The sequence below is a fragment of the Canis lupus genome, chromosome 15 (genome assembly GCF_011100685.1).
Source record: "Canis lupus familiaris isolate Mischka breed German Shepherd chromosome 15, alternate assembly UU_Cfam_GSD_1.0, whole genome shotgun sequence".
Classification (NCBI taxonomy): domain Eukaryota; kingdom Metazoa; phylum Chordata; class Mammalia; order Carnivora; family Canidae; genus Canis; species Canis lupus.
The window spans coordinates 45,778,509-45,806,024 of NC_049236.1; the positions used below are offsets into that span (position 1 = coordinate 45,778,509).

The 27,516-nt window shown below is 41.2% G+C and overlaps 1 long non-coding RNA gene across 2 annotated transcripts in view; it reads right to left on the reverse strand.

The window, feature by feature from the left end:
• Nucleotides 1-27,516, reverse strand: part of LOC111090082 — a 246,039-nt gene that overhangs the window by 132,323 nt on the left and 86,200 nt on the right. For both annotated transcript variants that reach the window (XR_005370834.1, XR_005370835.1), the window contains 2 exons: nt 6,110-6,292; nt 5,758-5,846 (listed from right to left, as the gene is read on the reverse strand). This is a non-coding gene — a long non-coding RNA (uncharacterized LOC111090082). The remainder of the gene's footprint in view (nt 1-5,757; nt 5,847-6,109; nt 6,293-27,516) is intronic.

Genomic DNA, 27,516 nt, shown 5'->3' on the forward strand with positions numbered 1-27,516 from the left:
GCTGATGGACCAATGTGATAGAGCTGGGCTATCTTCATCCACTTCTGCTTGCCTTTTGCTTTCTCTGCCTTGGGCTTTGTGAAAAATATGAAGCATTGATTTTCTGCCCTAATGTTTAAAACTATTTTAGCAGTCAGTGCAGGTTGGCTATCCCAATTTCCATTTCCGACTCCCTTCTCCCTTGTTCTATCTCTAACTAAGAAGCTGGAAAAACCAAATATTCATTTTTTACAGCTTCTCCTGACGCTTGTATGGATGTGTCATCTCTTTTTGCCCAACAGGACATAAGAAGAATTTTGCTGGAAGCTTCTAGGAAAGTTCTTGCCTTCCTAACAGAAAAGACAGGTGTTCCTTGTGCTGCCCCCTTCCCCTTACTCCTGCTTTGAATGTGCCCACATTCCTGGAGCTGCAGTCACCATCTTCAAACTGTGAAGCATCCCTTCCATCAGTAAGCAGCTCTACCATTCTGCCAAGTGAGAAAAATAAATCTCTTTCTCTAAACCTGGTAGACAACTCTTCTGTTGTTTGCTGCCAAAAGCATTTATGATGAAAAGAGCTGTGTTAACACTCCTGTCAAGTCACTATGAAAGTAAGTGTCTTTGGTATATCCTTCTCTCTTCCCTATGCACTTTCACCTGAAATCCATCAGGATACAGTGTGGTTTGTTCAAAATCTGCCTGGCACTGAGCATTCATCTAAGGCAACAATGATGTTACAACTCAAGTTGATTCCAGAAGACAGGCTGAAAATCTAGGTCATAGTCCTTGGATGCCTGGCTTCCATATAGCTAACACTTACTGAATGCTTCCTATGTACTAAGCATTCTTTAAGTGCTGCTTTAAATAAATTAAGTCACTTAGTGTTCATAAGAACCTCTGAGGTGAGTCCCAAGATGATACTCATTTTAAAGTGAGGGGACAAAAATACAGAATAACTAACTTAGCCAAGGTTTCCCAGCTAATAAGTAGCAGATGGCTATTATTTATATGGCTTGGACTTTCTGAGCCTACAGAATAGGCATCCTGACGAATATGTGCCTTGAAGGAAAAAAACATTGCCATTCTACATATGTTGGGAAACAGATGAACTTCTATTTGCATCTTTGAGAGAACATCAGAGTTACTACACTGTAAGAATCAGCTATCAAGGGAAAGGTGATTCTGTCCACATGGTTTGGAGGAAAAAAAGTGCATTTAAATGAAATAATATTAAATACTAATATGAATAAAAATAACAATAACTACTAACTTCTATTGTGGGTTTATCATCTGTCGGGCACTCTGCTAAGTAATTTTATGGGTCTTTCTATTTAATTCTCAGATCAATACAGAGGAAGTAAGGCAGATACTCAGCTGCCAGCCCCAAAGTCATGGCTTCCCCTTCCTCTTTGATGTCTGAGCCCCAGTGTTTCTTACTGGGTTTACCACCCTCTTACCAAGAGCTCAGAGAAGTCTATTCTATTCCCAGCCCCAGGGGAACAATCATGATTGGACTCTGTCAATAATCTCCTTTGCCAGCTGTTGATTCCTTGTAGGCATACTCTTCCTTGAGAAGCTGTAAACGAGGAGAAATAAGGGGATAATCTATTGGGAATTTCTGGGAAAGACTTCCCTCACTAGTGAAAAGAAGCACCAGGAGGAAGTGGCCATGCCATTCCAGCAACTGAAGCAGTCATCTTGTAACCACTAGTTAGAGGCCTAAGCATCAAGCCAAATTGCTAAGCATGGCAGAGAAAAGAAAAGAAAGATAGAAGGGTGGGTTCCCCAGTGGCAGTATTAAGTAATGAATTAACCCTGAAAATGCCTTCCCTCCACAATTCTTGTTCTATGAAACAAGAATATATACCAACTAGGTTCTTTTATTACTTCCATTTAGAGCTGAAGAAACTGAGGCACTGAGTGTGGAAACTGAGATTCAAACCTGGAGCATCAAAACACTACCACCACCAGCCCTTCCTAAACCTCCCTGCTTCCCCTTGCCAGCCCCAAAGCCCACTTCTCTTTCTTCACACCCAGTAAGGAACACTTCAGTAGTGACTTTTTGATCAATCATTGTATTATGTGAACACCCAAGTGATGTTCAGATTAGCAGACCACAAAATGCCTTCAGAAATTCTTTGTTCTCTCCAAATCATAATGTGACACCTAAAGTCCTGAGATAAGATAATGGCATTCATAAGAAGTAACTAAAATAGATACGTAGAGAACTGGGTGGCTTCTCCGTAGGTATTTTCCACTGCATCCTTTCTCCACACTCTCCAGATCCTTCCAAGCAAGGGTGCTTGCCTTTTCCCAAACACAGGACACATTCCTCTCATCCCTGCTCAGTTATTTCCTCTGGCACTGCTCTCCCCCACAACATGCCAGTCTAAATCTTACTGCTTCTGTAGGGCCCAGTTTTAACACCTCCACTTCTCAAGTGCCCTCATGACAGTTGGTCTCCGTGTTCACTATATCACTATAGTATGTTATCTTATTACCCCACTGAAAAGTATTTTAATTTTTATATATCAGTATGTATCCGGCTTCCTTGCTCAGACAATAAATGGAATGAAGCAAACCTGTGTTTTATTCATGACTATACTCTCCACTTGTCTACCAAGTGCTTTCTACTAGGTATCTCAAAGAAAGATTTGAACTTTTAAAAAAATTGACATTCTGAATCCTATAGAATGGAGTACCTTTATGAATAAGTACACAGCCTATTTTTCCTAAAACAAAGCCATTCATTCTTCTTTCTCTCTCTCTCTCTCTCTCTCTCTCTCTCTTTTTAAATGAAATCTCTACACCCAACATGGGGCTTGAACTCATGACCCTAAGATCAAGAGTCATACACTCTTCAGACTGAGCCAGCTGGGTGCCTCTGTTCATTCTTTTCTAGTTAACATTTTTAAATTGTTATATTTTTGTTTTAATTAGAGATACCAAAAGAGAATAATTTTATGAACTATTACTGTATGTGAAGTTAGGATTTTCAAAGGACTTTCTCAGGGTTTATGCTTCCTTTTTCCTGCCTTTCCTTCTCCCTCATCCCTCTATTTAGTGAAACAGAGAGAGGATACAGGTCCTGGGTGGTGAGTAGAGAAAAGAAGTCCTTTAAGGGCTATGCCGGGGCAGGTGGCAGAAATCAACTCTGTCATGATAGTAACTCTTTGACAGCACAGAGAGGTTGATAGAAGTACCCAGCTGTCAAAGAAAACCTTTCAAGGAGCAGGGACCCTGATTTCAAACCTGGACAGTTAAAGCTTTATAAGCTTAATAAAGGAGGCTATCTAAGTGAAAGACCCAGATCACTATAGTTAATATGAGCCACATAGCAAAGTAAAAAGAACATAGCAACTGATGATGACTACAGCCAGTTTGACCATAAAAAACAACTTTTATTTTTTAAGATTTTATTTATTTATTTGAGAGAGAGAGAGAGAGACAGCAACAGAGATATTGAGAGAGAGCTTGAGAGGGGAGGAGAGGGAAAAGCAGTCCCTGTTGAGCAGGGAGCCCGACACAAGGCTCAATCCCAGGTCTCTGAGATCATGACCTGAGCAGAAGGCAGTCACTAACTGACTGAGCCACCTAGGTGCCCCCAAAAGCAACTTTTCCAAAAGCAATGACCATCAGTCAGGTCAGCTTTATAAGTCACACTGAGTTCACTTATGTTTTCACAGACTGCAGCACATCTGTATTTGTGAAGACCATTTCTCCTGGAGTTTGGTGTCCCAGTTGCTTCCATATTCCTCTGCTGCTGTGGTTTAATCCTATGACTGGCTTACTTAGAGAACTAGAGTGCAAGAGGGAGGGAACCAAAACTCATACATACCCTTTGTGTGTCAGAGGTCATGTACTCCCCAGCACAACCCCATGATGTGTCATTGGCTCCATTTTACAGGAGGGCTTGTTTGACCTGTGAGTTCGTGTGCTTTCATCACACCATGAATGGTGTGCTTGAAGCACCAGGGCCCCTGGGTAGAGGTGGCAGACACTTAGTCGCCAATGGAAGTAGGAAGTATGATGAAAATTCATTTGCCACAAGAGTGATGTTGTATATAAATGACTGAGAAGTTTACAGCCCTCCATTTGCTACTTGAAAAAGAGCAAAGAAAGCAATTCTTACCACACATATGTTCTTTATGGCAAAACCTGTAACTGGCCAATGCTAAAACTTTTTTTTTTACTCAAGTCAACAAACAAATGTAGCTGGGATGGATACCATTGGCCTTAGGATTTTGAGAAAATTCAAAGATGCAAATTCAAAGATTGCCTTTGGTCAATTTTTGCTTTTTAATAACTCCTAAAGGATGATATTAATCAATTACAAGGGTGACCACTAAGAACAAAGGGAAAGCCTTCAAGACCTATGCTAAATGGGATAGGCTTATGGAACCTAAAATAAACCCATCCCTTAAGAATAACCTATGGGAAATTCAGTCATTACTTCTATAAGGGTGTGATGTGAAGAAATTATAATTACTTCATTTGCTATAAATCTCTGAGGTGGGAAATAGGCAATATGAATAAAAGAAAACAGTGTGTGTGATCCATCTAAAGCCTTTGACAATACTGAGAGCAAATGAATCAAGATGGAATTGGGGGAGGTCTATTGGGGCTTAGGAAAACTAGAATTGGTTATATTCAGTTAAATCACCAAGGAAATCAGGGACTCAGAATGAAAGTATGACAAGATCTCAAAAATTACCTAATTCAATCCCTCATCTTATAAACTTGGAAACTATAGTCCAGGGATGGTTCTAAAACACCGGATTCTTGACACCCAGGCCAGCATTCTTCTCCTACTTTATGATATTCTATAACACATCAGTTAGAATCAGTTATTAAATATATATAGCATATTATCCTATATACCTACTCTCCACAAGTAGTTATAGATTAGAACAAAAATTACCTCAAGCTTCCCCAGGGCCAGATCAGAGCTGCCTTCAACATGCAAATATGAATTACAAATACCGAAATGAAGTTATTCTATGGGAACTCTAGAGTAAGTTCATCAAAAAGTATACAGAAAATATGCCAGGAGACAGAATTCTAATCTCTAAATAAAATATTAGTCCCTCTGCAACAGGAATATAATGTACAATTTTATTTATTCTTGTTCAGGAAAAAATAAAACACACCTAGAGAATTTTGGAGAGCATGTGTAAACTCAAGTACACTGATTCTCATCATTCTAATTCCTCACTAGAGGAGGAGGAGGAGGACTCCCTCGAATTCAGTGAGGTGAGTTAAGAACAAATAAAATGGAGTATTACTTTACTCAGAAAATAATAAATACACAGAGTTCATTACCACAAAAGAAGTACAGGCAAGGAACATAAATGGATTCATAAAGATTTGACCAAATTTATGAATGTCAGAGTCATAAATGGCTACTGAGAGTACATCTAACCTTTAAGGTTAATGTCAGAGAGGAAAACTATGTCCTTTCCTGGCAAATCCCTTGAGGTCTCTGTTGTCAACACAGTACTGGGTTGGATGGAACACCGGGCTTGCCTGGTAGAGCAGTTTCTTAAGTTCCTTTTAACTAATAGGTATCTGGGCCAGATGCACATTCATCTCTTCAATGGAAGCATAAATCAAAACCGTTCCATTTGGAACAGGAAGTTTGATGAAATTCTGCTGTTGGATACTATTATTTATGTAATCATAGTTGAACAAGAGGAAAAATTTCAGTTTTGGAATCAGAAGAAGGCAAGGCTGGAATCCAGGCCATGCCACTCAACAGGCTCTGGTGCAAGTCACTTACTTTTCTGCGCTCAGATTTCTCACATGTGAAATGGGAAGAACCATGTCCGTACTACAGGAATTTTGCTGAGACTTGTGTAAGAAAACACTCTGTACACAGAAAAACAAAAAAATGCATATTATTATGTTTCAAGCAAATCTCAGTCACTTTGGAAGAACGTCTATCAGATACAGGAAGACAGAGTGACCCTTGCTTTATTTTTCTGGAGAGAATTGACAAGATTATTCAAAAAGTACTCAAGACCCAAATCAGATGTCAACTCCCCAAGGCAGAGATTATTTCTCCTCTAAATTTCCAGAAACCTCAAGTTATGTCTTAAAGCATTTGTATTACTATTTATCAGATTACTCACCTTCTTCATTGAACTGTGAGCTCCTCTAAGACAGATGCTTCATTTTATTCATCTTTGTATCCTTAACGTTTATCATAGTTCCTGGTATATAGCTGGCACTCAGTAGATTTTGAATAAATTACTTAATGTGTGGGTGATCTTCCTGTCTTCACTTTACAACTCCAAGGTAAAGAAATGATTCAACTATAAAATGCAATAATTTAAAAGTGATTAAGGCACAAAATCAAGACTGATCCTCAGCTTTCCTAATTTCTAGACCTCAGTCTCTAAGTCCCTAGCTTGGGAATAATAGCATCTCGGTCCTATTTGAATAAAAAATGAAAGGCAAAACATGGATCACTGGGTGCTGAAATATTTACAAATTGTACATACTTGAAATCCTAAAACCACATTACTAAATATCCTTTAAAATAAGATGAATGTAAATTTTGACCATAACATCAAATTTTAGATAAGTGCAAGATTGTAGAGAATCTGATCATCACCATCATTTTCTTCAAAGAGAAAATCTCCAGCTTTGTTATCTGTAGAATTCAATAAAGGAATCAAAATTAATGTGAAAATGCAAACTTCATATTCATCCCAGGACATGAACCAACAGTTGCTGATATTTGGATCTTTTTAAATACCTAGGAAATTTTCTTTTCTAATTCATAAAGTTAAAAGGGTAAATAGGAAGTTAAATAAGTATTCATGCCAATAATATATAAATAGAACTATATACTATATAACCAAGTGGAATTTAACCCAAGTATGCAAGGTGTTTAACTTGCAGATGATATGATAGATATATAGAAAATCCTAAAGACTCCACCAAAAAGCTACTAGGAACTGATAAATGAATTCAGTACAATTGTAGGACACAAAATCAATATACAGAAATTCATAACATTTCTACACACTAATTATGTAGCAGAAAAAGAAATTAATAAAATATTTACAATTGCACCAAAATTAATAAAATACCTAGGAATAAACCTTACCCAAAGACGTGAAAGACCAGAACTCTGAAAAATTGTAAAACGCTGAAATTGAAGATGGCATAAACAAATGGAAAGATATTCCATGCTCATGGATTGGGAGAACAAATATTGTTAAAATGTCCATGCTACCCAAAACAACCTACGGATTTAAAGCAATCCCTATCAGAATACCAACAGCATTTTTCATAGAACCAGAACAAATAATCCTAAAATTTGTATAGAACCACAGAAGACCCCGAACAGCAAAGCAGTCTTGAAAAAGAAGAACAAACCTGGAGGTATCAGAATCCCAGATATCAAGATATACTACAAAGCTGTAGCAATCAAAACAGTATGATACTGGCATAAAAATAGACACAAAGATCAACAGAACAGAAATAAACCCATGATTAAGTGATCAATTAATCTTTGACAAAGGAGTCGTGAATATGCAACCGGAAAAAGCTTCTTCAACAAGTTGTTGGGAAAACTGGACAGCTACATGCAAAAGAATGAAATGAGACTGCTTTCTTAAACCATATACAAAAATAAACTCAAAATGAATTAAGGACCTAAATGTGAGACCCGAATCTATAAAAACCCTAGAAGAGAGCACAGGCGGTAATTTTTCTGACATCAGTCATAAAATATTTTTCTAGATATATCTTCTGAGGCAAGGAAAAGAAAGCAAAAATAAACTATAGAGACTACATCAAAATAAAAAACTTCAGAGCAAAACAAAACAAAACAACAACAATGAAAACCCACAATCATCAAAGCTAAAAGACAACCTACTGAATGGGAGAAGATATTTGCAAATAACACGTTTGATAAAGGGTTACTATCCAAAACACATAAAGAATTTATATAACTCAATGCCAAAAAACCCCACAAATAATCCAATTAAAAATAGGAAGAAGACATGGACAGACATTTTTTCAAAGAAGACATTCATATGGCCAATAGACACATGAGAAGATGCTCAACATCACTTATCATCAGAGAAATGCAAATCAAAACTTCAATGAGATATTACCTCACACCTGTCAGAACAGCTAAAATCAAAATTATAAGAAACACTAAATGTCGGTGAAGATGTGAAGAAAAAGGAACCCTCATGCACTGTCAGTGGGAATGCAAACTGTTACAGACACTGTGGAAAACAGTATGGAGGTTCTTTAAAAAATTTAAAATGGAATTACCATATGATCCAATAATTCCACTACTGGGTATTAACCTAAAGAATAGAAAAACACTAATCCAAATAAGTTACTTGCACCCCTATGTTGATGGTAGCATTATTTACAATAGCCAAGATATGGAAACAGTCCAAGTGTCTATCAATAGATAAATGGATAAAGAAGGTGAGATATAAATATACAACGGAATACTACTCAGCCTTAAAGAAGAAGAAAATCTTGCCATTTGCAACAACATGGTTCGTTCTACAGGGTATAATCCTAAGTGAAATAAGTCAGTCAGGGAAAGACAAATAGCATATGATTTCACTCGTAGGTAGAATTTAAGAGATAAAACAAATGAACAAAGTTAAAAAGAGAGACAAACCAAGAAAAAGACTCTTAACTATAGAGAACAAACAGATGGTTTCCAGAGAAGTGGGTGGAGGGATGGGTGAAACAGGTGAAGAGGATTAAGAGTACACTGCGATGAGCACTGAGTAATGTACAGAATTGTCAAATCACTATATTGTACACCTACAGCTAATATAACATTGCATGTTAATTTTACTGGAAATAAAATTTTAAAAAATTAATTAATGTAACCTATCACATTAACAGACTGTAACGAAAGTCACATGATCATATCAATAAATGCAGAAAAGCATCTGACAAAATCCAACACCTATTCATGATAAAAACTCTCAGTAAACTTAGAAGGAAACTTCCTCAAGTTGATAAAGAACAGCTACAAAGTATCTACAACTAAAAAAAAAAAGAAAATATCTACAACTGACATCATACTTACCAATGAAAAATTAGAAGCTTTCTCACTAAGATCAGGAGCAAAGCATGGATCTCCCCTCTTTTTTAATATTGTACTGGAGGTTCTAGCTAATAAGACAAGAAAAGAAGGAAGGGAAGGAAAGAAGAGGGCAGGGGAGAGGGGAGGGAATGGGTAGGGAGGAAAAGGTATACAGTTTGGGAAGGAAGAAATAAAACTGTCTTCACAGATGATCATCTAAGTAGAAAATCTGAAAGAATTAACAACAACAAAATAACCTCCTGGAACTAACAAGCAATTATAGCAAGGTTGTAGGGTACAAGGTTAATATACAAAAGTCAATCTGTCTCCTGCACAGCAGCAATGAACAAGTGGAATTTGAAATTAAAAACAAAATACCATTTACAATCACACCCCCAAAACACTTAGGTATAAGCTAACAAAATATGAATAAGATCTCTACAGGGAAAACTACAAAACTCTGATGAATAAAATCAAAGAACTAAACAAATGGAGAGATATTCTATGTTCAATACTGTCAAGATGTCAGTTCTTCCCAACCTGATCTATAGATTCGATGCAATCCCAATCAAAATCCCAGCAAGTTATTTTGTGGATTATCAACACAAGGTTCTTGTATTCTAAGGTTTGTATGGAGAGGTAAAAGGCCCAGGACAGCCACACCAATATTAAGAAAAAGTTGGAGGACTGACATTACTCAACTTCAAGATTCACTATAGAACTATAGGAATCAAGATAGCATGATATTGGTCAAAGAATAGAGAAATAGATCCACAGGACAAAAGGAGGCCCAGAAATAGATTCCCCCATAAATACAGTCAAGTGGCCTTCAACAAAGGAGCCAACATAAAACAATGGGGGCAAGCATCATCTTTTCACCCATCTGTGCTGGAATAACTGGATATTTACATGTAAACATTGATTTAGACATAGACCTCATACCCTTCACAAAAATTAACTCAAAATGGACACTAGACCTAGATATAAGATGCAAAACTATAAAACCCCTAAAAGATAACATAGGAGAAAACCTAGATGACTTGGGTACGGCAATAACTTTTCAGATACAACCAAAGATACAATCCATGAAAAAAAATTGATAAGATGGACTTATTAAAGTTAAAAACTTCTGCTCTGTGAAAGACAATGTCAAGAGGATAGAAAGATAAGTCACAGACTGGGAGAAAGTATTTGCGAAGACATAAATATAAGGGCTGTTATTCAAGATATACAAAGAACTCTTAAAATTCAACAATAACAAAACAACCTGATTTAAAGATGGCCCGAAGACCTTAACACACTTCGCCAAGAAGATACACAGATGGCAAATCAGTATATGAAAAAATGTTCCATATCATATGTCATCAGGGAAATGCAAATTAAAACAAGATACCACTACACACCTATTAGAATGGCTAAACTCCAGAATACCCACAACACCAAATGCTGGTGGAACATGGACATGGAGAAACAGAAATTTTCACTTACTGCTGGTGTGAATGCAAAAAGATACAGTCCCTTTGGAAGATAATCAGGCTGCTTCTTACAAAACAAAATAGACTCTTACCATACCATCCATCAATTGTGCTTCTTGGCATTTATCCAAAGGAGTTGAAAACTTCTGTTCACACAAAAACCTGCACATAGATGTTTATAACAGCTTTCTTCATAATTGCTAAAACTTGGATACAAGCCATGAAAAGACACCACAGAATCTTAAATGCATATTACTAAATGAAAGAAGCCAGTCTGAAAAGGCTATATGTTGTAGGATTCCGACATTCTGATATAGGCAGGACTATCCTAGAGACAAGAGGATCGGTGGTTGCCAGGGGTTGGGAGCGGGAGGTCGGGGTGGAGATGAATGGGCACAGGACAGAGGGTTTTTAGGGCAATGAAACTTCTCGGTATGGTATTATAGTAACAAATATATGTCCTTATTTGTCCACACCCACAGAATGAATGTACAGCACTAATAATGTGATGTGTGATGTAACCCTGAGTGATGGTGGTGTGTCACTGGGCGTTCAGCAGTCACAACACCTGTAGCACTCTGGTGGGGGATGTTGACAATGGGAGAAGCTATGCATGTGTGAGGCAGGGGTATATAGGAAATCTCTATGACTTCCTCTCAATGTTGCTCCAGTCCTAAAAATGCTCTTAAAAAACAAAGTCTAATACTAAGTAGATAAGCAAGCATGTATAGAGATGCAGCCGCATGTGTGTATGTGGCCTCCCCTCACTTTCAATAGGTGAAAAGATGAGTGAAATGGGTCAGTAGGTCCCAGATACCAGCAGTTTCCTGGTTGCCCAGGAGCCAGCCCAGCCCTGCCGCTGCCCTTTACTCATTGCCAGCTTTACTCAGCACATTGCATTCAGCACTTGCAGCTTCGGCTGCAAAGCTGACCTTCGGCTCCTCTGAATTCTGGGACGCCACACACTAACTTATATAAGCGGGCTTTCTTGCCAAAGGGCCTGTAACGGGTATTTATTTTGCATCTATTCTTCCTCAGCTTATCCTTAGCCAGACTGACTTTGTCACCCTCAGATTCCAGACTTTTTCTTCTCTAAGGCCAAATTTACATTGGTAGTTAATAATAATATCCTGTTTATTCTGACCAACTACACATCTATACCTCTCCCACCTCTCTGCATCGTAAGTGCATCCATCCTACCCTAACTTTATTGTCATTATTTCCTGCTGTCAATCTCATATTGGAATAGGCGACATTGCTCTACTTTGTCATGGTGAAAAGTTTATCCTGCAAATTTTCAGTTTCTTAGGTCTTCCGTGAATGGCTGTGCTTATCTCATGTGTGCTTCTAGGCATCTCCAGGGCTCTGCATTTTAACTTCGTACTTCTAAAAGCATCTGTACAGAGATAATATTAATGTTATTGCAACAGACAGGCAGAGCCTCATTTCTCTCTGCTTTCACTGAAAATGCCTGTTCGTAGTGAAAATGTGCAGACATTGGCATTTTTGTGTGAGGTCTGAACGTGTGTGGGTCCAGCCATTGGCAGCAGGAAGAAATAAGACACAGCTGCCAGATGGTTTGGTTTAAAAAAAAAAAAAAAAAAAACAGTCAAATCGACTGGCGATCCACAACCATTAAAATTATTTTCCCAAAGGATCCTTCATTCTGAAGCTGGAAAAAACTCCTAAATGCACTCTCAGTTGCTTGACAGAACGAGGAATTTAAAGGTCACTTAGCTCACCAAATAGCTACTTACCTAAACATATTAGGTGTTTTATTTTATTTTTTTTTATGTTAGGTGTTTTAAATTCTGCATACAACTGCTGATCATATTAAAAAAATTTAAATACCTGATTTAGAATTCAGAGTAGAAAGTAGAAACTTAGAGTAGGAATGTAGAAAGTACTAGAAAGATAATCGGAATCCGAGTTAAGTTTTTTTGGTCTCTGCTGATAATTTATTACCCTTAATGCAGCCCTAAGCCTCAAGTTATCCCTCTGTATAATGGGGGTTTAAAAAAAATCTGCTCTGGCTAGGTCATAGTCGTAGGGTTGTTTACAGATCTTGGGATAAAAACGCATGAGAATGAACGCTACAGACTACCTAATGCTACAGAATCTAAACTGTTGCCATAATACTAAAACAGAAGTTCCTGGAAAAACGACAACTTCCTAAGAATCTATGAACTGTCCTTGTAGAACCAGTCACTGGTTTTCTGTAGATCACCCACCGCAACTTTCATTTTGTTAGTTTGTTGGCATCATTCTCCTTACATTGTTTTCTCTATTTTTATCCCCAATCAACCAACTCTAAAGCAGAGTTATCTTACATTAATAAACCATGTTTAGGAAAATATCTGGTGCAAAACAATGGTAGTCTAAATTTTCACCATGTACACTCGCAACCAGAATTTCAGTAGAAAAGAGTTTACATCATCATGTTAGTTTACATGATGGTTATGCTGAGACAACATCGCTTCTTCACTCAGTGTTTGCATGGAGGTCTCACTGATCCTCAGCCAGCCTTCCCACCAGCCCCTGCTCCTTACTGTGGATCTCTCACTCTGAGCTCCTTGAGGTCAGTGACCTCCTCTCTCTGACTCTGGGAACCGAGGACCAGCTCACTTTCCTAAGTGCAGTAGGATCAGGGTAGAAACTTGCCTCATGAGTGAGGGAAACTGACACATCTCTTCTCAAAGGCCACAGACTAAGACACTGCTAGTGGAGGTGACATCTAGTCATTACTAAACTCAACATCCCCAGATTTCTATACCCACTAAATGTGATGACTTTTTTCCTAAGAAATAAACAAAGAGCAAATAGAATGAAATGTCATCTTCCTCGAGTGATGCCATTCTCAAGGATGAGGTTTCCCTATGACCCCTGTACCACACACTATGAAACAGCAGCACTCAGGAACATTCGAAAGGCAGAAAGGAGCAAGTACTTTGCAGAGGCCTATGAATTATTCCTCACAGCACCAAAACATTCTAAAATGTCTATTTCTAAGTTATTATTCCAGCTCAAACAGAAGAAGTTCACGTTTTAACAGAAGTTTGCTAAAACCACTACTGAAACTACAACTCTGTAATCTTTAACTGTGTTCCTCATTAGGTCATAACTATGGACATATAAGTAATGATAATGACTTTTGAAAGAACCATGATATTGAGTAGCCATGAACATGAAACTGTGAGGTTATAATATAAAGGAAATTAGGCCCAGAGTTTATAAGAATTTCAATTAAAAACATACAATAAGAGATATTGCCCCCAAACTCTGTTTCTCTAGTTGATTTTTCATCATTCATATTATGCAGCCTGACAAAACCTGGGAATAATTGAAGAAAAATGTGCAGTACTGAAATCACAAGAACTGAAGTCAAAACATAATAGCTTCTGTTCCAACTTCCACCATCTGTTAGTCTTATGACACAGGACAAGTTACTCTGCTCTCTTCGATCAGTCTGTTGGTCTATACGTTGTACCTCCAGGTTATCATGGGGTTGAAAAATGTTAGCAGGGAGAGTGTGCATTTTTATGAACTCTGTATTCCCATTGTTTTTAAAACAAAACACACTTTGCAAGAAATGCATTACATCAGGAGACTGGTTTTTAATGCTGAGCTCTTCACGCATATTTTTGTTTTAATGACTGTATCGGACCCCCAACTATGAGATCTCTGCAACACAGTTACCCTCCACGAGGACAAAGCATTCTCTCCAGGTGTATGTTATTTTATCACTAACCATTTTTAGGCGACTTATGAAAGTAACTTCACACACGCTTTAGTTTTGAGGACAGGCTGCAGCATGAGCCACAAAAGAGCAAACTTTTAAGTATGGACGTGGAGTGACGGGATGCCTCCTGCTCGGGCATTCAGACGCTGAAAGCCCAGCCAACTTGGGCAAAGGCGAGTAGAAGCTTTCCAAGGCAATTGCTAAGCCTCTGTATCTGGAGCAACCAGCCACCTAATGTGAAATTCTTTTCATCTTCCCTCCACCTCCTGTGAAAACCAGGAGGATTTCTGAAAGGCGTAGAGATTCTCAATCGTTGCAACCAGGCCGCTTTCTTCTAGTTCGAGCTCATGAGAGGAGGGACAATTTCATGTTAAACACACACAAGATGACAGAGAAGGAGGCGAGCTGATGGCACGAAATACATATGCAAACCCTCCCTTGGAAGCTTGCTTTTCACTATCTTGTACAAAGTTAATGGAAACCAAGGAACTACCATTCCAGAATCGTCGCCCCTTTAATCCTTAATAACCAAATAAAAATGGGCAGCCTGTATTCAGGAGCAACTCTAGCAAGCAGATCTCCAGGAGACAAGGCTCCCTACAGACTTTCCCTTGATCTTAAAGCTTAACTTGAAACATTTATATGCACGGAGCACCTGGCCAGAAGATGTGAGAAGGCCTTTCTTTTTCTTTTTCTTTTTCTTTTTTTTTTTTCACCTTGGCTCTATTTCTTTCTTTAATAATAAATTCTCAGCTTTCTTTCTTTCCCTTCCTGGAAACTGATTTCATTCTAAATCATGTTTTTTGTTCTTTCTTAATAGTTTAAGAAAAGCAAGAGAAAGTTGAAAACCCCCCATTAACAGCCATCAGGTTCCCTGCCTGCCAATCGGTATCATGCTTGCTTTAGGAGAGATGAAGCCGAAGTCAGGGCAGGTTAATTCCAATCAGGTTGAGAACTTCTTTTGTTCGAATTCAAAGGACTCGGGTTAACCTATTATGCAATTTAGTACCAACTGGCTGCGCAGAGCTTCGTCTTCGCACACCTTGCTGGGGGAAGAGGACAGGAGCTCAGCAACCTGCTGGCTCACATCCGCGGGCGTGGGAATTACCGTCAGACAGTTCACCCAGGAGGGAAGAGCTGGTCCCGAGGGTAAGGCCGCCTGGGGCGCGTCCTCCACCGGGGCACAAGGCATCCAGTGGTGAAGGCGCACACACAGTCGGCTATGGGGTCCTCCTCCCAAACCAGGTCAAACCCAGGACGGAAACCATACGGCTACCTCGAGAGGAATGTATTTAAAGAAAGGCGTGCGAGTTCCTAAGTCTCGTCTTCTCTCTTGCTTTCCCACTTCATGTGTTTCCGGAGACCCACCCCAACACGACAGCACGCGGCAGAGGATACAAGAAATAGCTGAAATCGGGGCCAAGGGGGACGTGGGTGAAACGGCCAAGGCGGCAGGGGTATTCCCTCCTAGGTGGCTGCTGGGGCAGGAAGGTAGGCACTGGCTCCACGGACGGACGGACGGAGGGACGGACGGAGGGACGGCGACCCGGTCCCCGTGCGGCCTGTCGTAGCCTCGCTGAGCGCCCTAGAGGGCAAATCAGATGCGCGCCTCCTTCCCCCTCAGCCTGTCGGCGGCTTCGGGCCGCGTTTAGGAGAAGGTCGGGCTCGGCCCTGTAGCTTCCGCGCCGGGAAGGCCCTGTCCCTGCGGCCACTCCGCCCCGGGCCACCCCAACCGCCCCCAATTCAGACAGGCCCTTCCCCGCGCAGCGCGGCCTCTCCACCGGGTGACCCCGCGCTCACACTGCCTCCACTTGGGGGGCCAGTTCCCGCGCCCCGCTCCAGACACAGCCCGCTCTCCCCTCCCCCCCTTCCCCTCCCCTCCTCTCCCTCCCTCCCCTCCGCTCCCCTCCCCTCCCTCCCTCCACTCCCCTCCCCTCCCTCCCCTCCTTCCCTCCCCTCCCCTCCCCTCCCTCCCTTCCTTCCCTCCTCTCCTCCCCCCTCCCCTCCTCTCCTCCCCCTCCCCTCCTCTCCTCCCCGCCCCTCCCCTCCCTTCCCTCCCTACCTTCCGCTCCCCTCCCTCCCTCCCTCCTCTCCCCTCCGCTCCCCTCCCTCCCTCCTCTCCCCTCCCCTCCCTTCCGCTCCCTTCCCTTCCCTCCCTCCCCGCCCCTCCCCTCCCTCCCCTCCCTCCCCGCCCCTCCCCTCCCTCCCCCCCTCCCTTCCCTCCCTCCTCTCCCCTCCCTCCCCTCCTTCCCCCCTCCCCTCCCTCCCCCCTCCCTTCCCTCCCTCCTCTCCCCTCCCTCCCCTCCTTCCCCTCCCCTCCCTCCCCTCCCCTCCCCTCCCCTCCCTCCCCTCCCCTCCCCTCCTTCCCCTCCCCTCCCTCCCCTCCCCTCCCCTCCTTCCCCTCCCTCCCCTCCTCCCTCATCAGGGCATCTGTCGCACTTGTGAGCTTGCTTTTGCGGGGCCGGGGCCGCAACACTGACCCTGGGAACCGAGGCGGGGCCCCTCCGCGCTGGGTTCCCAGCATCCAGGGGACTGCCCGCCGTAGTATTACTATTTAAGCGCACATCATCGTTTGTTGGGTGAATCAATAACAGTAACGACAATCACATTTACTGAGCATTTACCACGGGCCGCCAAAGCTCCCCAGTGTTTTACTTTCATCATCTTTGCGAGAAAAACAGAACGATTCTTCGCAGTAAAGCCATGAGGCGGCTTCTTAGCGCCTGCATTTGCCAGGCGAGGACGCGGAAGGGCGCCGCTAACCGCCAGCCCCTCCGCCCCCGCGGACCTCGGCCTCGGGCTCCTCTCCGCAGGCGGGAGGTGCTTCCTGGCGGCCTAAGCAACGACGGAGCCGCGCTCAATTACGCGAGCCATAGCGCCCGGAGACACAACAGCAGCCACGAAGGAACGTGCGCCAGCTGTTGGGGAGAACCGGGACTTTTCCTAGATGCTCAGACTTAAACTGTTTCTTCCCCTGGATCATGTCAAAGACTCTCCAGTGGCCTGGTCTCCTGGATGGCAGCTGCGAGTCGGTGCAGTGAGCAGAGGAGCAGGCCCCATAGAGCCTCTTCCCAGAAGGTCCCTCAACACCTGCCAGCGGCACCGTATGGACGCTTCTGCCAGCCCCTTCCCCACCAGGCGGTCTACACTGTTCTCTCTCTGCGGATCTGGCTCAAACCGATGGGTTACTTAATTTGCCACCATCAACCTCAGCAAATATTCATGTTGTTACTTCAAGATCATTTTCCCCTAGAGAAGAGAGAGGAAGCAGACAGCTGGTGGGAAAGAAAGGCGAGGGCTGCTGAACCCCCCACCTGGAGCAGGAATGACGTGTGTGCAGGGGAACTGCTGAGGGATCCCTGGAAGAAACTGCTATTTGGGCTTAGCTTCCTCCTCTGCGCCCTGGAGACACTGCTGTCTGGGAGGGTCCTCGCTGCTCTGATGTCCCCTCAGCGCCAGTGGCCACTTTCCTCGGGAAGTACTGTCTTCTGTGGTTTTGTGTAGACGTTAAAACCCCGCTGCTCATCTAGAAGCTTGGATTCGTTTGGGTCTTGGTCCACAGCACTCAGAAAGAACTAACCAACAACTCTGGCTACGGCCTTCCTTAACGTCTGCTGCCCCTTAGCCAGAGAAAAATCTCTCTCTCTCTCTCTCTCTCTCTCTCTCTCTCTCGCTCTCTCTCTCTCACACACACACACACACACACACACACTTTTCTGATAGGTATGACCGTCCACTTTGGCATCTGTGCCAGTTGCACATTTGCACATTTTCTGCATCTGCCAGAAGAGTCTCTGAAACAACTGCTCCTTTACCAATTATTACTGCTTTGTCTGTGCTTCCCTACCCTGGAAGCATTTCCCCCTAAAACCCAATCACAGTTGTCTTACTGCCACTCCTCTATAGCACTTGGAATGGAAATCTTAGATTCTGTGAAGAGAGAAGTCTATAAAGGAGAGCAAATTTCCTCTTTAATCACATTATTGAAACATCTCAACAAAGTCATTTATATAGGCTAGTCTTTTCCTTTAAAAGCCATGCACCTGTGCATCTATTTTTAAATACACATACACTTCTTGGGGCCCCAGGTGGCTCAGGCTGCTAAGTGTCTGCCTTTGGTTCAGGTCAGGATCCTAGGTCCCATGAGCATATATTTATAATCACTTTCTTGTCCTGCAGACATTTGCAGTTATTTCCCAACCTTTAAATTATCCTCATGAAATGGCTTTGCAGTGGGTAAACAGTAGAAAGTCTCTGATCAAAACAGACTCCTTTTCCCCATGAAGACATGATGGAAAAAACATCCACAAAAACTTGGGATATTGGAATCTTTAAACTATTTCCAACCCACTTGTTTGCTTTCAAGGGTTTTTGCAACTAAATGAGTCTCATTGTATCAACGGGGAAAGAATAAAGCTGTCGACTTGCAGAACGGGCAATTCTATTCTTCCTGTTAGCCACAAAACTTACAATTCTGAACAGCACATTTATACAATATTTCTATGTGTGATTTCCAGTACTTTATTCTGAATTTCTTTTAACTCAACATTTACAAGATATCTACTACCATCTTATTTTCAGTTAAGTCCTCCATAAATAAGGGAAATGGTAAAAAGTTCAAAGCAACTCAGAAGAAAAAATTGAACTCACTGAGAAATAAGTCCAAACTTGAAAAGTAAAATGACAAACACATGAAACAAAGGACTTTGGTGTCTGTGTCTTGACAAAGAAAAGGAACGTTTTCTATTTTTCTAGTGAGAAAAACAAAAACAAAAACAAAGCAGTCATCTTAAATTTGTGAAGGGAAATTCAGGTTAGACTTCTAATGAAAATGACCTTCTGTGTTGGAAGGCGGTGTGTGCAGTCTATGGGGGAGCTGGAACTCGTCTTGGGGAGGGAGGAGGCCCACCCCTGAAATGGAGGCACACTGGAGGAAGCAGCGTGGAATTCAGGTAAAGATTTCTTGAGATCAGTTTTTTCCTGCCCTAAGGACTGGCAATTTGTCCAACATTTAGTAAATAGCCCTTCCTTAGTGAAGGGTGGCCTAGTGCTTTAAAACATGCCCGTCTCTCATGGTCCCTGCCCAGTACCTACGGACCTCAAGAATCTTTGGTGCTGAATTAGTGCCAAGCATCATCTCACTTAAGTGGCACAACCGTCTTCCATTAGAGGCAGGAAGGAGAGGCACTATTTCTTTCTTTCTTTCTTTTTTTTTTTTTTTTTTTTTTTTTAGCAACCAGGTTTAAAAACAAAAAGAAAAATTGCCCATGCTCATCCCAAACTTTTCGATAGCTTGTCAAAATAAGGGACAGTGGAAGCATACAACATAACAAAATGCAAACACCAAACCTAGTCCCTCGAAGAGCCTCCTCAGCGTTTCCTATGTGGTTCAATCAGGCTGCTCATTAAACAAGTCATTTTAATACTCACTGTCAGCCCAATCTTCCAGGTGCCAGGATTTCCTTTTGAAGACGGAAGGTACGCTATGGGCCAGCTTTGCAGAGAGGTAAACATATGGAAACCAGGACAGGCTTTTCTGGTGCTTAAGATCTGGCACCTTCTAAATTTAGAGGCCTTCCCCCTTCTTTCTTTCTTTCTTTTTTTTTTTTTTTTCTGGTTTAAAATATTTGTTTAATTTATTTTATTTTAATTTTTCAGTTTGCACAGAAACAAGGTGCTGTGAAACACACCTCAAGTGTCTTTTAAAAATTAAAACAGGATTGATTTGTAGTGTCAGTGATTCCTGCTAATCAAAATCACTGACAATTTTTCAGGAGGGAAGAGGTATGGTTTAACTCTCTCACTAGAGAGTACTGCTTCCTTTTCCTGTTTTGATCTAAATCTGAATATTTTCCTACAGATAATTCTCTTGCATTTTTTAAAGGAGAGAAACAGGGAATAAGATTCTCGGAAAATAAATGTTTACTTGGCCACACAGATTCGTCTGGCTGGCCTAGCCTGACCAGCAGTGCTCCAGGTCCCTCTGCTGGCTCAGCTCAGAGGGCGCTTTTTCTGTTAAGTGCAGGTTCAGAGTCTTCGGCCTCAAAACTAAAACTTCCATGGTAGAATGAATGTTTTGTTTCCTCTTTTCCTACTGCAAAGGACCAGCACTGGAATGCAGGGAGTGGTAAGTGTGGACACCACTTATGACAAGAAAAACAAGCATCCACCCAAATGAGAATTCCTCTAAGTTGTGTGTCTACTCTGAAACCAACGCATATTTCAATTTGTGTGCCATTTCTGACTGGTTTTCTTCTTGCCATTATATTTTAAAAATTAGAAATGACTTCTAACATATAGGAATCTTTTTGTCTTTAAATTCAAGGATTTCTTAACCCAGAGAAACAAGAAAAAGCAGAGGGATTTAACAAAGCAGTAAGTTTCCCAGAAACTTGCCTTCTAGCAACAAAAAGTCATATAAGTACAGTTTTGTGAACAGCAGATTTGATGCATTTAAACTGGTGAATCATGTTATGGGATCCCAGTATTTTTTTTTCCTATGAAAACAAAATTGTTCTATAGCAGTTTAAAAAGGCATCTGTACTTTAACTTTAAACACATTCAATAGGCGCCTGGTTGGCTCGATGGTTGAGGTTGAGCGTCTGCCTTTGGCTCAGGATGTGATCCCGGGGTCCCAGGATGGAGTCCCGCATCAGACTCTTTGCATGGAGTCTGTTTCTCCCTCTGCCTGTGTCTCTGCCTCTCTCTGCGTCTCTCATGAATAAATAAATAAAATCTTTAAAAGCAAATAAAGATAAAAAAATAAACACATTCAAGTAAGCACCATCCCCTCTAAATTGTCAATAGGAGGACCTTTATATAAACTCATGAATTAACACCAGAAAAGGGTGGTGTTCTTTTCTAATGCTAAGCACCTGATATTTTTAACTACAAAAAAAAAAAAAAAAAAAGAAAAAAGAAAGAAAGAAAAAGAAAAGATGATATTGGATAAAGAAAAAAACTCATGAGGTCAGTTGATTCAAATAGGTCAAGGCAAATAATACATAAACAGTGATTTCTTGGTCTCAAGCTATCACATTAAACCAAAAAGTAAATAAAGACTCAGAGCAAAAAGACACTGAGACAGAGACACACAGAGAAAGAGAAATAGAGGAGAAGAAAAGAAAATGAGAAATGACAGAGAAAACCAATATTTCATATAGCTGATGGAACCCTCAAATTTTTCAAAAGTGGTAATAAATGATTTTTTTAAGATTTTATTTATTTATTCATGAGAGACACACACACACACACACACAGAGAGTCAGAGACACAGGCAAAGGGAGAAGCAGGCTGCATGCTGGGAGCCTGATGTGGGACTCAATCCCGGGTCTCCAGGATCACACCCTGGGCCAAAGGCAGGTGCCAAACCGCTGAGCCACTGGGAATCCCCAAGTAATAAATTATTTTTAAAGATATACATCTTAATATATAATGTGACAATAGAGGGATATCATTCTGGAATATCTGAAATTATTTCTACACAAATCCACCATGTGTCAGTTTGAGAATCTTCCATTATGAGAAACACACAGGAGAGGCAAAACTATAAACCAGCTATCTTTCTCATCACATCAATTCCAGCCCACACACAGATCTGACAACCTTTGCTTTCAACATTTAGGGTGAATAAATATTTCAATTGCTAGAGCTCTACTATTATTACAGTGATTTTAACTTTTTCATAATCAAAATGTTTGAGTATTTTTATTATTTTTAAATCTTTAAATTTAAATTCAGTTTAGTTAACATATACTGTGTTATAAGTTTCAGGAGTAGTATTTAGTGGGGCACCTGGGTGGATCAGTGGTTGAGCATCTCCTTTTGGCTCAGGTCATGATCCTGGGGTCCTGGGATCGAGTCCCACATCAGGCTCCCCAAATGCTTCTCCCTCTGCCTATGTCTCTGCCTCTCTCTCTGTGTCTGTCATGAATAAATAAATAAAATCTTTTTAAAAAACAGTAGTATTTAGTGATTCATCAGTTGCATATAACACCCAGTGCTCACTACATCATGGGCCCTCCTTAATGCCCATCACCTAGTTACCCCCTCCCCACCCCAATTCCCTCCAGCAACCCTCAATTTGTTTCCTAGAGTTAAGAGTCTCTTATGGCTTGTCTACTTCCCTGTTTTCATTTTATTTTATTTTCCCTTCCCTTCCCCTATGATCATCTGTTCTTCTCAAATTCCATGTATGAATGATTTCACTCATATGGTATTTGGCTTGAGTATTTTTATTTATTTTATTTTTTTGCTTGAGTATTTTTCATTAAGACCTTTTCTCTTTAAAATTTGTATATGACAATTTTCAGTAAAACGGAGTTAAAACTCATTTTGTTTTGAGGATTCTTTTTTTTTTTTTTTTAACATTTATTTATTCATGAGAGACACAAAGGCAGAGACACAGGCAGAGTCTGCCTCTGCAGAAGTAGGATCCATGCAGGGAGCCTGACATGGGACTCCATCCCGGGTCTCCAGGATCACGCCCTGAGCTGAAGGCGGCGCTAAACCGCTAAGCCACCGGGGCTGCCCTATTTTGAGGATTCTGTTGCTGGAGAAATTAAGGACACTAGGTCCACTTCCAAACTTACTGACAATCAAAAGCACGTGGAGGTGCTTTTAAAAATCCAGACACCCATGCACCACTTTAGATCTACTGAATCAGAACCCCTGGGGAAGAGTCCCTGGAATCTTGTACTTATTTATTTACTATTATGCCTCTGACTTTGGAATCAAGAGAGGTTAAATGATTTGAATTAAAAAACTATCCAACATCTGGGCAGTTTCCTGAAGCCACAAACACCAGAGGAACTGAGGCCACACTATGTATGGTCTATAAGCACCAGACACCAATGTCCTCTCCCAAAATGGAAAGACACAGGATGTTGCCAAGTTTCTTTCTAGGTAAGTAAATCACTAATTTCTAATTTAATAAGCTCTACCTTATTCCTATTATACAGAGTGGTGCATTTAAATTACTAGTCCTTTTTTTTTACTCTGGTTGTTAGAAAAATAAATCTATAGTGTTTATTGTAGTCAAAGCTGTAACATAAAAGGACAATGTTGCCATCTAGTGGTCAATTGGGGACATTAAAGAGGCAGACCGTCTTGTGAAATGCAGGGTTGGAGGAAATGAACCCTAAGGAAAGCAGGTCAACACATTTCAAGAGCAAAGACTTCGTGACTGAAAGAACTCCTCTAAACTATAGATACTACCCCCAGGCTCTCTGAACTCCTGAGTCAGCTTCTAGTCCTAGAATCACAAGTAATGGTCAATTGACAACAGAGCTGTTTCATTTGGCTTTTTGTTTTTATTATTATTTTTTTAAATAAGATTTATTTATTTATTTTAGAGAAAGAGTGTTTCACATGTGAGTGGGGGGAGGGACAAAGGGAAAGAATCTTCAAGCAGACTCCTGGAAGAGGAGAGCCCCACTGGGGGCTCGATCTCATAACCCGTGAGATTATGACCTGAGCACAAACCAACAGTCAAACCAAGAGTGAGATACTCAACTGACTGAACCACCCAGGTGCCCCCATTTGCCTTTTTTAAAAATAACATTGTAAACTCACTCATATTGGTGTATTTGTGTAGGTTCAAAGGTGAATTTTAATACTGAGACTTTCTCAAACCATCAGGGACACCATCCTTCACAACCATGGCAGGCCCATGGCTTTCCTCCAATTGTTCGAGCTGCCTGAACCCATGGCCATTCCCCACTTCTGACAGCTTGGGGAAGCTCACACTGTTCCTGAGGTATCTGCTCTAGAAGTTTTCCTTGCCTGAGCCCTCACATACCAAACAGACAGTCATGTGAAGGAGCTGGCCTCCCAAGTTACATGGATGAGGGAGACTTTCATGTCCACAGGTGTGTACATGTTCATAGAGGCGAGCACATATATGATCAGAAGGGAGGAAATGGACATCATTCAAAGGAAAACATACTATTTGGCAATTATTTTAATTTTAAATATTTGGCTTGATCTAAGTGACCTGGATTGGATAATGATATTCCTTCACATTTAACATAACTCTAACTCTTAATTGTTTTATTTCTGAGAGCTACCAGATTGGTTTGGGGGCAACCACTGTACTATCTTTAAAAGTTGGAGGATAGAACACTGTCTTTCAATGAGCTATACAATAGTCTGTCTCATACATTGAAATAGGGTCCCCTAGGGAAGGATAGACGGGACAATTCTATAGTAGAGTTCCCTAGTGAGCTTCTTAGAGGGACATCTGGGTTACTCCTGAAAGTCACCTGTTCCTTGTTTTGTTTTTGTTTTTTAAACTTAATGGGACACACATCCATCTTTACCTGGCTAAAAGGCATTCAAGATTTCCTTCTTCCTTATTGATTGAGGCATACAGATCCTTTGTTACCCATCAAGTCCTTTGAAAATGAAAAAGGTGCCTGATCAGAAGGAACAGAATGATGTTTTCATTCCAATATGTGCACACACAGGAAGACCTGCCTAGAGAGAATATGTAAAGATAACCCGGAGATAGAGAACACCAGTTTAATCAGCTTTCCAGATGAGATGATATTGCAACTCCTGGCCAGTGAGGCCTTAGATAGGGAGTTTATTGAGTAATTACATGAAAGAGTGAGAGAGAGATTACTATGTGTCACATTCTATTCTTGGTTCCTTTAATCCTCAGAACAACCTAGGAGGTATGTGATTTACTTATTTCCATTTTACAGACGAGAAAATTAAGGCATAGTAGGATCCAGTGACATGGCTGAGGCAACATGGCCAGCAATCACAGGAATGTAATTTGATTCCAGGCAATCTATCTTGAGTCCACGCTTCTAACTGCTGTACAAAAGCACCTTTGTCTATGGAACTTCAGCCCTTCTCAAAGAATTACAATTCAATAGAACACAAGCAAAATTATATGCAAAACTAAATTTCCTTGGATTATTTTAAAGACGTTCGATTCAGAGTCGCTGTGGCTCCTCATCGAGAATGCTCATCATCACATCACAAAGTACTAAGCCAGATGGATCACAACAAGATTAGGCCATGTCTGGACCAGGACTCACAACCAGCAGATGACATCCGTGATCAAAAATCAATCTGTTCCAAACATTAGAGGCTGTATTTTAAAGTTCCTTTCTTGTATCGATTTATTGCACTTCCTTTTGCCGCTCTCAAAATTATGACATTGTAGTAGAAGAAAAATCCTAGACTTCTTTGGACTTTTAGTAATTTTCCCATCAAATATATAGATACATACACATAAATGCTTATTCTATAGATGCTTATTGAGCGCCTACTAAGTGAAGGCATTCCCTTGATGCTGTTGGGGATAGGAAGATAAATGATGAGTCACTGCAATCAAGATGCTCATAGAGAGATTAAAAAAGATGTAAAAATAACTGTGATTATACAATGATGTAAGTGATTCTTTCTAAATGAGGGGCACAGAGCCATGGGTCTTGTGAATCCTGTAATTCTCTGTGGACCAGAACTAGTCTACAACTTGACCACAGTGGATAAAGAGCATTTTTTGGAACACATAATTCACTGACTCACAAAAAAACACACTAGATCTTAGTTTAACATTCACCAAGCAACCACGGTCCCATAGAAAGGCACAATGGATGTGACCAGAGAAGGCAATTACATGACGGAAGCATCCAAGAAGGACAACTAAAGCATGCTGATTAGCTTGACCATGAAGCCTTGGCTTTGACATCATTCCAGTAACACCAGGGGTTTTATATCATATTCAGAAGAAGGTTAAAGTTTCTCCTGACTTCATTCTGATCTATAGTATCTTATAAAAATTGTCTGGGATCCCTGGGTGGCGCAGCGGTTTGGCGCCTGCCTTTGGCCCAGGGCGCGATCCTGGAGACCCGGGATCGAATCCCACGTCGGGCTCCCGGTGCATGGAGCCTGCTTCTCCCTCTGCCTGTGTCTCTGCCTCTCTCTCTCTCTCTCTCTCTCTCACTGCGTGCCTATCATTAAAAAAAAAAAAAAAATTTGTCTAGAGTGCCCTTAGCTTTTCATCCAGTCCAGAGGAAACCACATGTGCCCCCTCACGAGAGCTGCTATGAAAGACTGCTAGGCACCCGAGCCCCTCTCTCCACCTACCCTTTGGCTCAGGAGCTTCCCACCACTCAGGGTCTCTATCACTTTGTAACTGGTATATGCTTCTGCGGAAGTTAGGGTCTCATAAAGATTACTCAGAGAGCACCTGGCTGGCTCAGTGGGTTAAGCGTCTACCTTTGGCTCAGGTCGTGATCCCAGGGTCCTGGGGTTGAGGCCCACAGTTGGGCTCCCTGCTCAACAGGGGGTCTGCCTCTCTCTCAACCCCTCCTCTCTGCTCATGTTCTTTCTTTCCCTCTCAAATGAAATAAAATAAAATCTTAAAAAAAATTAAAAAGATTACTCAGAATAGGGTTAGGTAAAAAGACGCACAAGACTTCACAGAGCATGCTCTCTTTAGGCTTAAATAAAGCCAAAAGCTATGGTGCACCGAGAGAATGCATTCCAGTGCATTCCAGCATTGGGAGTTGAGCCTTCCAGGCAAAACTCTCCGGGATTATTCTTATTTGTGAAAGGACATGCTCGGTCTCTGGTTTAAACTACTAAAATTTGTACTATATATCTTGGCTTCCTAAGACCTCCAGACAGAAGTTCCTGGGGGTCTTTTCTATCCCCAGGTCATATTAACCAAGCCCAGCCAACTGGTTACATCAGGTGAAATCTACTGAAAAACAATCTGGCCTAGGATTTCACCGGGGGAGTTCTGGACTATAAACAGAGCATCATAAATCATTAGTTAGCTGGTTGCTAGCCCGTTAATCTTAAATTGGCCAAGAGTCAAAGCTAGACATCCAGCCACCCATGGAAATAGCATAGGGCTGCTTCAGTCCAGATATAAAATAACTTGACAACACAGGTGCTCTGGTTGCAAGCAAAAGAAACTGGTTCTGATGAACTTAAATAAAGAGGAATTTACTCCGAGGCAAGAGAATTACATTTGAGCACAGACATTTAACAAGGCAGTTCCCAGAGAGGGAAGCAGGAATGACAAAATGTTGCCAGGACCTAATAGAATTGCAACCAATTTTCCTGCCCCTTTGCTCCTCATTTCAAAATTCAAATGTATGGGGCCAGGGGAGATTCCAAGAGCTAAACTTCCATTTGCCCCCCATCTAGGGATGGTGGGACTCTTGATAGCATTTGAACCAGGCTCCGTAAAAGGTAATTGCTGACAAGAAAACTGACTGTTCT